Raw genomic sequence first — 16,549 nt, 5'->3', positions numbered from 1 at the left:
TTGCTCATCGTGAAGTAGTTCAGGAAAAATTAAATCTCTCACTAAATAATTCTTTTTCTACAATTGAGGTGACTTCTTAAAGTGATCTTTGATTTTCATACATTAGAGTCAGTCCCCTTCGAAACAACAGATTTTTTTTTTTTTTAAGTAGTTACATTCTTGTTTATGAAGTATCTTCCCTGTGCTGGGCTGCGGGCCTGCACAATCATATTAATTCTTCCAGCTGCCTAGTGGAGTGAGAATGATTATCATCACCCCATTTTAGAGATGAAAAAAACTGAGGCTTGGAGAGGTTAAGTCCTTGGTCAAATGAGCATAATACCTATATGGCAGACCTGAGATTCCAAGCCGGGGTGTCTACTTAGGAAACACAGTATCTGACTGGTTGCTCCAAGGGCTGAAGAGGTCTGTAATTATGAGGCCAACTACAGGTCAAATCACCCCCTAGAAACATCCCAGGTATTAAAAAGTATGTGTGTGAATGTGCAGGTATGTGAAAACGTGAGGGATAAATGGAATGAGGAGAATGGGAATCTGGTGGGCTTATCAAGTCAGTCTTTTGGCAAAAGCTCTCTCCTGGGGCTCGTTTCCGCGGGTCCCGGGGCGAGTGGCAGAGCGTGCAGGCAGTGGGCCGCCGGCTGCCGGGCCCGAGCGAGCTCCTCTGCTGGGGGGCCCGTGATTCAGCTGAGGGTAAGGGGGGCTGTGCTGAAAGTCGGTTTGGTGGCTGAGAGCTGACACTTCACACCACTGCTTCCGGCTCTTGGTTGCTGCAACTGATGTAATAAAAATCAGAGTTTTTCTTTTTTCTTTTCAAAGACACTTCTTAGATAAAAATTCAGAGATGTCTACATTTGCTTTATCGCTCTGTCTCCACACACATATACACGCGCATCCACATCCACACCCACATCCACACCCACATCCTCACACATATACACACTGTACACATCCACACCCACATCCTCACGCATATACACGCCATCCACATGCACATCCGCACTCACATCCTCACACATATACACACCATACACATCCACACCCATATCCACACACATACACATACCATACACATCCACATACATATCCACACCCACACCCACATCCACACCTACATCTGCACAAATATCTGCACACATATACACACCATACACATCCACACCATATGCATCCACACGTACACCCACATCCACACCCACACCCCCATCCACACCTACATCCACACACATATACACACTATACACATCCACACCCACATCCACACCCATATCCACACCTACACCCACATCTACACCCACACCCACACCTACATCCACACAAATATCCTCACACATATACACACCATACACATCCACACCCACATTCATACCCACATCTGCACACATATACACACCATACACAGCCACACACACATCCACACCCACACACGTGTACACACCATACACATCCACACCCACATCTGTACACATGTCCGCACACCATACATACATACACAGACATGCGCACATACAGAAGTTGACATGTTAAACCATCTCTTTCATCATTTATCTCCTAAAAGCAAATTCATTCTCCTACCGTCTCTTACATTTATCACACCCAGGAATTTAAACATTGATTTATCAGGAGTACCATTATCCAATCAATCTACAGTCCAAATTGAAATTTCCAGTTGTCCCAATAATGTCCTTTCTAAAATTTGTAAACAACTTTCTGACTCAGGATTCAACAAGATTCGTGCATTGCATTTATTGTCAGGTCTCTGTAGCGCCCTTTCATCTGCTACGGTCCCTCAGCAATTTTTTTCGTCCTTTATGTTGTTGACATTTTTGAAGTGTCTGAGTCGTTTTATGAGAATGCCTGTCAATTTGAATTCGATTGACTGTTTTCTAATGATTAAATTAATGAGACCCAGTTGAAAAAGTCCAGTGACCCAGCTGGTATTTTTTTATATTGTATTTATGTATTATCTATATTTATGTGCAAATATAAGATATAAATATATGTTATTAAAATCATATAATTACATATGGGGGATCTTAAATGGCTTTAAAAAGTACAATATAACAAATACATTCCCCTGCCCCAGTCTCTTTCCCTTAGGTAACACTGTTGACAAGTTTCTGATTTGAAAAATATCAATACATGCACCTCCATATCCACCTCCCCGTTTAGATGTGCCTTTTTATTTACACACCAAATTATCGTCATGCAGTGAAAAGCTCAGACCTTTGAACCACCTTGTGTTTCAGTGAAGACAAGTTCCCAGGGTGAAATGAATCTTAAGGCTGTTCCCTGGTCTGAAGAAAATCTCCGCGTGACTGCTTTCCATCACCTTTGTGAGAGGCCTCCATGGGCTTGTGTGGAGACAGCGGCATTTTGATGATTAATACAGACCAAGGTCAGTGTACACAGTGGTTGTCTGGCATTGGCCCACTTCATCAGATAGTTCCTTTATGGGGCTGATTGGAAAAATTGGTTGTTGATTAACTCAGGGAAGCTTTTAACAAGGCTGAACTCAGGAATGAAGAGAAGGAAGGCCTCTGCTAAAGATGATACCTAGCGTGGCTTCCTTTCATTTTATTTTTTAACTCATTTGGCTCTTTAAAAACATGTGACAAAACTCATATAACATAAAATCTATGGGGATCCCTCGGTGGCGCAACAGTTTGGCGCCTGCCTTTGGCCCAGGGCGCGATCCTGGAGACCCGGGATCGAATCCCACATCGGGCTCCCGGTGCATGGAGCCTGCTTCTCCCTCTGCCTGTGTCTCTGCCTCTTTCTCTCTCTCTCTCTCTCTCTGTGACTATCATAAAAAAAAAAAAAAAAAAACAACAACAACAACAACAACAACAACAACATAAAATCTACCATTAGAGACCCTTAGCAAATTCACAACATGGTACAACTATCACACTAATTCTAAAACATTCTCAACCCCCCAAAAGGAAACCGTGTATTCTTTAGCAGCTGCTCCTCACTTCCCTGTCCCCTCCATCCCTGGTAACCACTGATCTGTGTTCTGTCCAGGAATTTGCCTACTTGGGATATTTCATAGAGGTGACATCAGACAATAGGTGGCCTTTTGTGGCTTCTTCCACTTAGCATGATGTTTTCAGGCCTCATCTGTGTTGCTACATGTATTGGTGCCTCCTTTCTTTTCATGGCTGAATAATATTCATTGGGTGGATGACCACGTGAAAAAAATCCATTTATTGGTTGATGGCCTTTCTTGAATATTGCTGCAAACCTTGGATCAAAGGCACCCCCCAGCGTGGGACTTTTTTTTTTTTTTTTTAGATTTTATTTATTTATTCACGAGAGACACAGAAAGAGGCAAGAGACACAGGCAGAGGGAGAAGCAGGCTCCCTGCAAGGAGCCTGATGCAGGACTCGATCCCCGGATCCTGGCATCACAACACGAGCCAAAGGCAAATATAAGCATTGAGCCACCCACGTGCCCACGTGGGACTGTTTTAAACTGTAAAAACCATGAACCTATGTCAGTAATTTTCTTAGGTTGAGAATTTAGTAGGTCAAATAAATTGTTGAAAAATCATCAGGTCTCTGCTAACTAACAGCAGATTGTCTCTGAAAGGTAGGAGAGAGAATGGTCTGTGACCAGAACATAGAGCCCCTAGGGTTTGTGACAAGGTCTCTGCCTTCTTATTCCCCGAGCCCTTCAATTGCGGCGCCCGATGGGCGATAGGCCCCCCCAGAGACCTCCACGCCACTCAGATAATCATGACACACTGAGTCATGTGTCAGCCGGAGTGGAACAGTCGTTCCTCCCAGGGCAGCTTCGGCCTGGGGCAGCCGCAAGCACCACAGTGGATGCCAGCTCCACCAAGGAACTGCTGCCCTTGCTTCCTGTCTGCTTATTACTTGGAAAACCCAGGAAAAGTCCTCCTCTTTGAAGAAAAGGATTCAGGATTTCTGCTGGCAGTAATGGACTGCCTGCTGTTTACTCCAACCTGCATTTATACTGTGGCTGTGTGCGTGTGTGTGCCTGTGCGTGTGCGCGTCTAAAATCACCCAGACGGGGATTAGCAAGAAACTCCTTAAGAATTCATTTGATGGCTAATGATGGAAAATCCCAGGATTTAAAAGGAGCAGAAAAAAAAAAAAATGCCCGCCTTGTTTTCCAGACAGATGCAAAACCTTCACCTTCCCTATAATTAAAGTCTTGAGCCCCACGGTGGGGTGGGGGGAGAAGGAAGTGTGGGCCCTGAGAGCAGGAAGACAGTGTCAAATTGCTGATCCCTCAGTGGAACCGAGCATTGTCTAACAGATGAAATGTGATGAGGAATTACCAATTTCCCCTCTCCCCTCCCAGCCCCTCTCGGTTGTTCCCATACTTAGCATTTTAAAGACTTCAGTGGGAAAGGGCATCCTGCAGGGAGCCAACCAGAGCATCCTGAGGAATGTGCCAGTGCCTGCCTGCCTGCCTGCCTGCCCCATTTTCTGCAATCTAAATCCACCAACCTTGTGTCTCTTCCACCAGCCAACTGAGTACTCCTCGCCCATCCCATTTCTCTTTTCGTTTATCCTTCTCTTCTCTTCTCTTCTCTTCTCTTCTCTTCTCTTCTCTTCTCTTCTCTTCTCTTCTCTTCTCTTCTCCTCTCCTCTCCTCTCCTCTCCTCTCCTCTCCTCTCCTCTCCTCTCCTCTCCTCTCCTCTCCCTCCCTCTCTCTCTCACCCTTTCTTTCTTTCTTTCTTTCTTTCTTTCTTTCTTTCTTTCTTTCTTTCTTTCTTCCTTCCTTCCTTCCTTCCTTCCTTCCTTCCTTTCTTCCTTCCTTTCTTTCTTTCTTTCTTTCTTTCTTTCTTTCTTTCTTTCTTTCTTTCTTTCCTTTTTCTTTTTCTTTCTTCTTTCTTTCTTTCTTTTTTCTTTTTCTTTCTTCTTTCTTTCTTCTTTCTTTCTTTCTTTCTTTCTTTCTTTCTTTCTTTCTTTCTTTCTTTCTTTCTTTCTTTCTTTCTTTCTCTCTTTGCCTCTTTCTTTCTAGAGAGGGACAGAGAAAGAGAAGGAGGGGAAGGGGCAGAGGGAGAGAGAGAGAGAGAATCTTAGGCAGGCTTCATGGCCAGAGCAGGGCCTAATGCAGGGCTCAATCTCATGACCCTGGGATCACAACCTGAACCTAAATCAAGAGTCCCACACTTAACCAACTGAGCCAGCCAGGCACCCTCCCCCCCTCTTTTTGAGTCCCTCTCAGAATCCTGATAGTCACATCCCAATCCTTGCCAATGGTGTTGTACCAAAAATTGGGCTTTCTTTCTTCATCATGGATCATGGTGACTCAATGACTGAAATATCAAGCCCCACATCAGTGGTCCTTCCAAAGTCTCTACATCAAGGTCATCTGGTGCAGTAGGGGGGAAGTACTTTGCTCATCATTCAGCTTTGGCTTTGAAGGTTTAGAACGTTAAAAATGAACAGAACAGTCTTTCTTATGGCATGTTTTTGAGAACCACTTGGGAATTTGGGTGGGGTGGGTAAGAAACAAGTGTCTGGCCTATCCCAGGGGTTATTAGTCACCCAAATTAAGTTTCAGGATAAAAAAATATTAGACAAGTTTGTACATGGTAATAACTGTCAGACTGGCCACTCCCTGTTGATGTTTGAGGTTTTGGAATTCTGATCTGCCTTCTCAAAGAATTTGTTTTTCAAAAGTCAGAAGGCCCATGGAGAAGGATCCTGGATTTTAGGAATGTGATTTCCTTACTGAGGTGTGACAACAGTTTAAAAAAAAAAAAGGGAAGATGAGGGAATGCAGAAAATGTAGTCTTGACTGAAATAGATACAAACCCCAAAAGTAATCTTTGCACTGAAGTGTATGCCATCTAGGATTAAAAGGCTGAGTGCTACCCTGGTCCTTGTATATCAAGACAGACTGAGAAAAACTGCAGAGAAAGGCAAACGCTGAGACCAAGAGGACCTTCAGGATGTACAAAAGGAACTGTATGTTTAAAATTGTGGGTCCTTGAAAGGTTGGGCCTCTTCGTGGAACAGCTTACAGGCCTCATTAGGGAGCAAGTCAGATATACTCCAAGGGCCCAGGCAGGGTTGACAGCCTCTGATTCACTAAATTCCAGAGACTCAAACAAGGCAAGGAGTCCTGATGGGAATAGCTTTGGCCCATTTAAGAAAGGGTTTCTGCGTAAGAGCCAACCAAAAGGTAAAAAAATTATCCCAAATAATCATGCCCATTGAAAAAGAAGACATCCAAGCCATGGGTGATAGATTGCTATCGCCTAAGGATGAGAGTAAAAGTGGCTTATATTAAGAAAAAAAAGGGGGAGAGGGGGAAGCCCGGGTGGCTCAATGGTTTAGCGCTATCTTCAGCCCGGGGAGTGATCCTGGAGACCCAGGATCGAGTCCCACGTCGGGCTCCCTGCATGGAGCCTGCTTCTGCCTCTGCCTGTGTCTCTGCCTCTCTCTCGGTGTGTCTCTCATGAATAAATAAATAAATCTTTAAAAAAGAAAAAAAGAGAAAAAAACTTACATCCTCCAAAATTGGCACTGAGAGATGGTTTTGGATATTGACCCTGACCCTATAGCTACTCTTTACCTTCCTCTAGAGCTGTACTGTCCTGTATGGGAGCCACTGGCCATATGTGGCTGTGAGGAACTTGAGATGATCTAGCTTTATAACTTAAAATACATTTATCAATTATTCCTGGTTATTCCTTGATAAAGTTAAAAAATGTAGCTAGCTAATTGAGATGTGCTATGCATAAAATATGCAACTGGATTTCAAGGACTTACCATGAAAAACGAATATAAAATATCTCATCAATAATTTTTTCATGTGGATATATTGAAGTGACAACATTTTAGATCTATTGAGCTAAACAAATAATATTAATATATTAATTTCACCTTTTATTTTATTTTATTTTATTTTATTTTTATTTTTATTAATTTATTTTTGAAAGATTTTAGTTATTCATGAGAGACACAGAGAGAGAGGCAGAGACACCGGCAGAGGAAGAAGCAGGCTCCATGCTGGAAACCTGATGTGGGACTCATCCCAGGACTCCAGTATCACGCCCTGAGCCAAAGGCAGATAGATGCTCAACCGCTGAGCCACCCAGGTGTCCCACCTTTAGTTATTTTTTTTTATATGAATTTTTATTTATTTATGATAGTCACACACAGAGAGAGAGAGAGAGAGAGGGGCAGAGAGAGAAGCAGGCTCCATGTACCGGGAGCCCGACGTGGGATTCGATCCCGGGTCTCCAGGATCGCGCCCTGAGCCAAAGGCAGGCGCCAAACCACTGAGCCACCCAGGGATCCCACCTTTAGTTATTTTAATGTGGCTACTAGAAAACGTAAAAGTTACCTATGTTGCTTACATTGGTGGCTCACAGTCTATTTTTATTGGAGAGCATTGTTTAAAATCCTTTACTAATAATCACAGCATGATCATACTTAAGGGGGTTAATGTTAATGTTGGCCTGAGCGTGTTCACACTGACCTGTGGCATGACTGGAATGTCAAAAGTCAATGTACTGAAGGCCAGGGGCACACCGACAGAGCATAAACAGAATTTTGTTGATGAAAACAAGGTTTTTTAAAACCTTTCTTTCTGGAACGGCTTTAATTGAGACCAAGCTCCTCAACTTGAAGGCATCTAACACTACTATTGGGTTCATTCTTTTCAGGCATTTAGAACAATGGCATTAGTAATATTCCTTTGTTTTTGCCCCAGTTTTTTAGTGTGTGGAATAGGGGCCCTTGCTTTGCCTATGCTAGTAGGACCTGCTGTTAATTGGGTCTGCCCCAACTGGTACTTGAACTGGGGATGGAATATAGACCTTTCTTCTAGTGAGTAAGGTTTGGATGTGATCTGTGGTTCTCCCACACCCCTTTCTCAGTGTCTGAGTTGGATTTTATTTCTGGGGCACCACCTTAGCCCTAGATATAGGGCTCCTTCCCTCATGTAGTCTTTTTTCCCTCATGTTCCGTCTAGGCTCCTTATCAGCTTTGCCCTGGACATCTCAGTCATGGTGTCTAGCATGTTTTGGATCCCCCTTTATTATTTATTTATTTATTTATTTATTTATTTATTTATTTATTTAGATTTTTAAAATTTATTTATTCATGAGAGACACACACACACAGAGAGAGAGAGAGAGAGAGATGCAGAGACATAGGCAGAGGGAGAAGCAGGCTCCCCATGGAGCCAAGTGCAGGCCTTAATCCCAGGATCCCAGGATCCTAAGGTCATGAGCTGAGCCAAAGGCAGATGCTCAGCTGCTGAGCCATCCAGGCATCCCTGGATCCCTCTTTAGACAAAAGTACCCTCCACCCCACCACATAGCCCCTTCTTATTTTTTTAATTTTATTTTTTAAAAGATTTAAAAAATCTATTTAACAGAGAGAGAGGGAGAGAAAACAAGCAGGGGAAGCAGCAGAGGGAGAGAGAGGCCCTTGCTTATTAAACATGATCACACTGGATGGCAATCACTTAAAAATTATAAAGAAATTTGGTTTGAAAGCAGCTACTAGTACATAGCTAATGTAGATCTAGTTGTTCAGCTACTGTTAAGATCATTTAGATCAGTGACTCTGAAAAAGGGGGAAAGCTTCAAAATGACCTGGGAGCTTTTCAAAGGATGTACTTTTGGGGCCCATTATCAGGAATTCTGATTTAGTAGGTCTGAGGTGGGGCTTTGACATTACTGCTTTTAAAAAGCTGCCAAAGTGATTCAAGTGAATACACTTGATTGAGAACCATTAGTTTGGCAATAATCCAAACAGAACAGATATTTTCCTATTTTCATTTTGGGAGCTAACCAAGTGATATATTTGATGTCAAGATTAGATGGCTAATACTTCAGTTCCAATTTAACAGGGTATGAATTTGCAGACATATGTATGTATACATAATGTGTGTATGTATGTGTATGTGTGTATTTATTTATTTATTTATTGCATTTTACATTCCCAGCAATTAGCACACTGCCGGGCACATAGCAAGCTCTAACTAAATGATTGCTGCATTGATGAGTGTGCCTATCAGTTACATATTTGTAGAGAAAACATTTTTAAATTAAAAAAAATTTTTTTTTTTATTTATGATAGTCACACACAGAGAGAGAGGCAGAGACATAGGCAGAGGGAGAAGCAGGCTCCATGCACCGGGAGCCCGACGTGGGATTCGATCCCGGGTCTCCAGGAGGCGCTAAACTGCTGTGCCACCCAGGGATCCCGAGAAAACATTTTAAAAATGTATTTTGTGAAGTGTTTTTGGAGACATTCTTAAAATATCTTTTAAAATGTATTGAAGGTTTCCATCAAATTTCGTACATTTTAAATAAATGAGAAATTTACTTCAAAGGAATCTGGCAGGTGGCCCTGCGAACACCAGCTTCAGGGTTATCCCTGCATGGAACACTTGGACGGCGAAGCTCATGGGTTTTCAAACACACAGGAGGGGTGCAGCCGCAGGAGTGGCCTTTGTCAACACCCAGCTCCACGCTGTGGCAGTTACTAGCTGCTTCCTGTCTAACTAACACAGGCAGCACGAATGACCCAGGCAATTGCTTGCATCCCGCAGGCAGTGTTTAAGGTGGTGGAGATCCAAGGAGCCGGCCGACGACAAATGCCAGCGGGAGCCTGGGCCCTGGGTCACCCTTAGCTCCAGGAGCGATTTCCAGGGTCACCGACCCCGCGGGGCGCACCTGTGGCTGTAAATGCAGCCGTTGACCTCTTCACTGGCTCACCTTCCCTGACCTTGAGATCTTTGACCCCGCTTGCTTTTTGGTGGTCAGGGCTGATATTTCTGCAAGCCTCTTATGCTGCCCCTCCACCCCACACAGCCTCTCGTTTCTTAGATTTTTAAAGAAGAAAAAACCCGCAGACATCTAAAAACAGTTCGACGGTTGCAGAATTCTAAAAATGACTGAAGAATAACATTGATGGGGTATGAACCTATGTCCAGAGCGGTGCTTTCAAGGGCCCTGTGGGAAATCCACGCCCACGTGGCTGGCCAGTTGCATCTTTTCACCCATGTTGGATGGTGATTTTAATTAAGTTTTAATTTAGCAAGAATTTGTTTAGTGGTGTTCTACTTCCACCACCCCGTTGTCAAGCGGGATGAAAGGCCATGTTCTCAGAATGTTGGCCTCTTTCACTCTTTGATAAAAACCTTGTTTTTATCTCTTTTTCCCTTGCTCAGTTACCACCCCCTGCCCCCGCAGGCTCCCATGACCCTTTGTAACTTCCGGGAAAGGAGGAGCCCACATGGTGTGTGTGGGAGGTCAGCTGGGGCAGAAAGAGAGAGGAACTGGGTGCAGACTTTCCACAGGTGACTCGCATGTCCCCGAGCTGCCCCCCGGCACCAGCAGTCCCCACACAGGCTTCACAGCCCGTGACAGCAGGTCAGTGCAAAATGATCTAAGAAACCACAGGCCACCTGAGGGACTGGCCCACACCTCTGGCTCAACTGAAAATTATTCTCTGCAGAGAGCAGTCTACAAGCACGAATGAAAATTGGTCTCAGATTCAGAATTTAAGGAGGAGCAAGCAAGGAAGTCTTCAGAGATTAAAAAACATCAGAAATCCTAACTTTCCAATGGGACATTGGTGCTTTCTTCCTCTCAGTTACTGCTGAGGGTCGTTGGCCCCATGAGAGGGCAGTTGCTCAGTCAACACATGGTTCTGGGGTATGTGCTGTGTCTTCAGGTTCTGTGTGAGCTGCTGGGGCCACGCTGGGGAGTGAGAGTCCTGCTTTCGCAGAGCTGAGAGCAGTGGCCTCCAAACTTCAGTCTTTGCAGATCCATGTAGGAAAAAAAATTGAGCCTGTTCATGCTGTTTTCATTTACTTAGAAATTATGTAATGCATTGCGATTATGTACATCATAAAATAGACATTTATAAAATGGACATAAAATAGGATGAGGTAAATAAATATATAAATATATATATACAGAGAGATAAATGCCCTATATTCTTCCCCTTCCCCTCCCCCTCCCATGGCTTTTTTGCACATCTTTTGGGGGTGGGGTCAGGCACCCACCATGCAGACCACAGATGGGATTAAGAGTTGCCCCGGAATCAGATTTCCTGGCTCCAGAACATACTTTTCTTTTTTTAAAAAATATTTTATTTATTTATTCATGAGAGACACACAGAGAGAGGCAGAGAACAGGTAGAGGGAGAAGCAGGCTCCCTGCAGGGAGCCCGATGTGGGACTCGATCCTGGGACCTTGGGATCATGCCCTGAGCTGAAGGCAGATGCTCAACTACTGAGCAACCCAGGCATCCACAGAACATCTCATGTGATTCAGGATTTGTTGTTTAATTTCTCTAAACCTCTGTTTCCCCATTTGTAAAATGGGTGTTGTTATAATACCTTCCCCAGAGTTGCAGTGAAGATTAAATGAGATAATCCATGTCAAGTGCTTAGAAGACTTCCTAGTATTTGGAAAGAACTCAGCAAATGTTAGTTATAATTATTACAGTCTCTTTGGGGGAGAAAAACACTAATTAGCCAACTAAGTACTTAATTTCAATTGTGATAAGTGTCATGAAGGGTAAGTATAGGATGCCAGGAGGATGTGCTCCAAGGGGACCTAACCTGTCAGTTTTGAGCTGTGTTCTCAGTTTAGGAGGGAGCCAGGGTTTAGAGCAGGGACAGGGCATTCTCAGCTGAGGGGCCAGCTTGAGTGAAGGCCTGGGGCAGGAAAGAGCTTAGCTCCTTGGAAGAGAAGGAGAAGGCTCATGAGAAGGGGAGGTCACCACCAGATGCAACAAGAGAAGCCGGCTGGATGTCATGCAGGCCTCCATGGGCACCGTGCCTCCTAAGGACCTTAGTTACCCATGACAGAACCCGCTTACAGCAGTTGAAGCAGAAAAGGACTTTATTAAAGGTATTAAGACATTCTCAGAATCTCCAGGTGGACCAGAGGGTCAAGTGTGGAGGTCAGGCCACCAGAAGAATGCTCAGACCAACTGCATCCCAAGAGGGAAGCATCAAGGGGCCTCTGCTGCTGCCTCTATGTCTAGACCTCACAGCACAGCTCATGCCACTGGTGCCCCTGCGAGCTGGATGCCCACCACTGCCCTTTCTAGGAAATGGATTCTGCGCAGTTGGCTTCCTCTGTGACTCATTTCTGAATGAAGCCTTGTGCAAGATCATCTGATGCTCGGGCGAGGCCTAGCTGCAAAGGAAGCAGGGAACTTTTTTTTTTTTTGCTTCTCTTGAGAGTAGGTGAGCACTCCTGAGGTGGGATATGCCTCAGTTGTAGAAATTATATCAGGGATTTTGGACCCACTTTCTCTCACATCATCAGAGGTTTGCTTTGCTGTGGTCAGGAGGATTGGAGGGGCAGAGAGATTCAACGTCCTTTGCAGAAATGGAAGAGAAAAAATAAACCTCAATGAAACCCCAAAGGCGACCATTTAAGAAATGAAAAAATTACTACTTCCTGAAAGCTATGTTCCTTTATTTGTGATGAACTTAACCTCTTTCAAGAGTTGGCATGGAAGGGAGGAAATACAGGAGTTTGGACATATGTGCAACCAGCCCCGGACAAACATTCCTGCTTGAAGGGTATGTCCCTCCAGTTTACAGTTTCTCTCAAGCCTTTGTAGGTTGTTTCCCTCAAAGTAGCCACTTGGAAAGGCCCGACTCAGATGCCAAAATTAGCTTTTTCTATGGGGCTACGGATCAAGGACTGGAAGGACCTGAAGGTAGAGAAATCTGAGATGGAAGCATTTGCATGTCAGAGGGAGATGGATCAAGGAAACAAGGTGATGGATGAGTAGAGAAGCTGCTTTCTTAAAAGAGGATGCTTTTTAAATTTTTATTTTTATTTTTAAGGATTTATTTATTTGAGAGAGTGAGCCTGTGTGCAAGGTGGGCAGGGGCAGAAGGTGAGGGAGAGAGAGCGTCTTAAGCAGACTCCAAGCTGAGCTCAGAGCCCCACGTGGGGCTCAATCTCATGACCCTGCAATCAGGGCCTGAGCTGAAACCAAGTCGGGACACATACTGATTGAGCCATCCAAGTGCCCCTGCTTTTTTTTTTTAAGTAGTGCCTAATGATCTCATTTTTGTTGATTCAGGAAGCTGGTTGAGTTGGCAGAGCTTTTTTACATTAAAAGAAAGAAATTACTGCTTTAGTTCAAGTAATAAATAATGCATTTCTAAAAACAAAGCAAAGATATATAAAAAGTAGCTGAGGAAAAGAAGGTCAGAATGAACCTGGGGTGGGATGATTTCTGTGCAGCTCAATATTTTTTGTTTAGTAGTCTGACAAGGCCAAAAGTAGGATTCTTGCTCAACTATATTCCTCAAAATGAAGTGGTACAGCGCTTTAAAAAGTGGAAGTTCGATCAGTTCTCTAGGATAATACAAGCTATTTTATTTTTTTTAAAGATTTTATTTATTTATTCATAAGAGATACAGAGAGAGAGGTAGAGACCCAGGCAGAGGGAGAAGCAGGCTCCATGCAGAGAGCCCGATGCACGATTCAATCCCGGGACCCCAGGATAATGCCCTGAGCTGAAGGCAGACGCTCAACTGCTGAGCCACCCAGGCGCCCCAATATAAGCTATATTAAAGGAGTAAATCTTAAATCATTATTTTAATAATTTAATACTAATAAGAAATTCTTAACTGATTAACAACTTAAAGATGTTACAAACAAGTTAGAAATACTATAAGCCAGATAAACATAATGAGCTTGTTCTTAATCACATAAATACACACTTTTTTTTTTTTTTTTTTAAAGAGTGATCTTGTGGTCAAAGAAAAACAGGCAGTTGACTATGTTTTGGTATCAGCATCTCCCTGAGACTTGTACTGACTTTGGTTTAGTGCTTTTCTCCTAAAACAGCAGTTCTTCGCTCTTAGATCTCTTTGGTACCTGATGAGAGTTATGGACTCTTGCTCTAAAACTTATTTAGAGTTTAAACAAGCAACTTATTTTGGCAACAGATTGGTGTGGATTTCAAGGAGGTTCAAGGACCCCAAGTTCAAGTCCTGTTTTAAACCCTGGCTTTCTTACCACAAATCCTGGGGAAGGGCGATGGCAAGCTTAGGCTGTTGGGTGATGATGTGTGGCATGATGGCAACGGCAGTGGGCCTCCTTGTAGGTAGTCCCTGGAAATACTGGATTGATGGTTCTGGATTAATGGCTAAGAGGAGTTCTGTAGTAGGAACTAATCAATTAGTTTTTATGAACTGCAACAGGCTGGGTAGAATGGAAATGAAGAAGACCACAGCACGGCTATCCTTCGGCTACTCAGCACCAACCCTATAGCTTCCTCCCAGGCATCCTTTGGTGTTAATGCTTTTGACTAATAGGGTCTTCTTAACTTCTTAGTGATGGAGAGTAACTTCTTTGTTGGGTTTCTACTTCTAGTTTAAGCCTGTCCATTTTGAAAGGAAGGGGACTTTAATGTCTTAACCCAAAGGGGTGTCCTCTCTGACAGGTCTGGCTGGTGGAACAGAGGCTGGGAGCAGAGTTTAGGGATGGTCCCTTTGTCAAATTCCTAAAACTCTTAAACAGAAGACAAAAGCTTTTAATTGCAAAATTCTACATAGGAGTGAAAATGAAATGCCTTTTTGGACCATTAACAGGAAACATACATTTCTACAAGGAGGAAGTGGCTGATAGCCCTTCTTTTTCAGAGAGGCGGTAGTGCAGTGTCATGGCAAGGCTTCAGGAGTTAGAGTAAAAAATATGGTTCAAATCCTGCCTCTATATCTTACCAAACTTCGAGGATCCTGGAAAAGTGATTCCACCCAAGCACACACAGGCCTCATTTTATGCCTTCGAGTTCTAAACGTTGCTTGGTGAAACCATGACAGCAGTAGTGTTAACCCTGCAGGCTTAATTTTGGGCAAAGTTCTCAACTACCTGAGCCCAGTTTCCTCGTCTGTAAAATGAGTGTGACACCTACTTCATGGTATTACATAGAATTAAAGGACATAATCCATACTCTGTACCTCATCAATTCTAAGACACATATTCCCCCGCAACTCTGCTTACCCCCCCAAAGCTCAAAGTTCTCTGAAATTAAGATGGCTTCCAGGAGTAGGTCCAGGTTTTATGTGGCCTGAAACTTCTATTACTTGGGGACCTTTTTAAAGAAGAGAATGTAAAATCAAGAATGCAAAATTAAGTACGAATGTGGATGTCTTTTGAGAGAAGAAAAAATTACGACAAATTAGAAATTTTAGAAATCTGACATAAATCACATAAATCACACCACAAAACCCCACAAAATACCATCATATTTTTATTAACTTTGCACTTTTGACACACTTCTGTAACTTCTTTGTCTTTTTTTTTTTTTTTTTTTTTGCTATATGAACAGTGATTTTGCTGTGTCATTTTCTATGGAGAGGATAGATCGACAAATTCAGTCTTCCTTCTCTACAGTTGCAGAAAATTTTAAGCATACATAATTTAGAAAGTGTTTTCCAGCTTCACCACTTATTTTAGGTAATGCCAGATAAAGTTTTAAGATTGTTGTCAAATTTGGGAAAACCTCCACTGAGTTTCTTTCACATGTGAGCTGTAAGATTTGGAAGAATTTTCCACAGACTAAATTTTGCCTTCATACATTTCAGACCTTCTTTATTTGCCACTATCCATGCCAAATACTTCTGGTGAGTGCAGTGGGACATGTTTATATTAGGTAAAACCTTGAGTCCTGCACCGAGAGTACCATTGTCAGGAAAGCTGGCATGATAGAGGGTAGAAATGGTGGAAACCATTGCAAAACAGGCTGGCTAGCAATAGCTTCACTATGTGGATGTGATTATGATCACACAAGCTTATCCCACTTCTCCCAGACTAAATGTATCCCCAACTCAACTTCCCTTTTTGGAAGATCCCTAAATTGCCCATGGCCACACTGTGCCACCCAATGCAAGGGGAAGTGTGACAGAGGGGAAGTCAGAGTAGAAGGAGACAGTGGTCTGAGTGTAGTTAAAATATCTTTTGCAAATTTAACAAAAACATATGGTCACGTGAACCCATTGCTGAGGCCCCTCTGGGAATCTTGGAAGTGTCCATGCAAGTATGGGGCCTTGAGGCTTATACTTCCTTAGCTTCACAGCAAAACACTCTTTGGATGGCATCTTTTAATTCATTGGTAGTATTTTTGCTTTCCTGGTGGCACCTGAAATGACAGGTGTGTTAGAGTTGGTGGAGGCTTGGACGCCATATAATATGTGTAGAGCATCTCACACAGTGCCTGGCACACACCAGGGGACTAGTAAGTGTTCCTTCCTTCCTCCCTTAGTGACAAACCAAAAAACAGAACCCCATCAGTGGCAGGGGGCTATGCCTTGTAAGAGCATTATTGAAGAATCAGCTCTCCGTAAATTGCTATACCATTAGTTTGCCTATAAAAACTTTAAATTGCAGTTTTTGATTTCATGCATCTTAGCTCAAAGTCAATAAAAAGTGATTGATGGGTAACTAGTGAGTGCCCAGGGATAGAAGAAGTCCTGTTGCTTTGTCGGTGGTCGATGATAATGTACTTGCTTCTAGCCAAGCACTAATAAGGCAGGCCCATTGCTAAGAAACGGGAGAAA

At 43.2% G+C, this 16,549-nt stretch overlaps 1 long non-coding RNA gene across 2 annotated transcripts in view; it reads left to right on the top strand.

Annotated features, from left to right (window-relative positions):
- The window catches only part of LOC140624197 (uncharacterized), a 153,155-nt gene that overhangs the window by 117,684 nt on the left and 18,922 nt on the right, over nt 1–16,549 (top strand). The window contains exon 10 of one of the 2 annotated variants that reach the window (XR_012023711.1): nt 2,247–2,395. The exons of the other annotated variant lie outside the window; for it this stretch is intronic. This is a non-coding gene — a long non-coding RNA (uncharacterized lncRNA). The remainder of the gene's footprint in view (nt 1–2,246; nt 2,396–16,549) is intronic. 2 annotated transcript variants of the gene reach the window in all.

This window comes from Canis lupus, chromosome 34 (genome assembly GCF_048164855.1).
Source record: "Canis lupus baileyi chromosome 34, mCanLup2.hap1, whole genome shotgun sequence".
Taxonomy (NCBI): Eukaryota; Metazoa; Chordata; class Mammalia; order Carnivora; family Canidae; genus Canis; species Canis lupus.
This window is presented reverse-complemented; position numbering and strand designations above follow the sequence as displayed.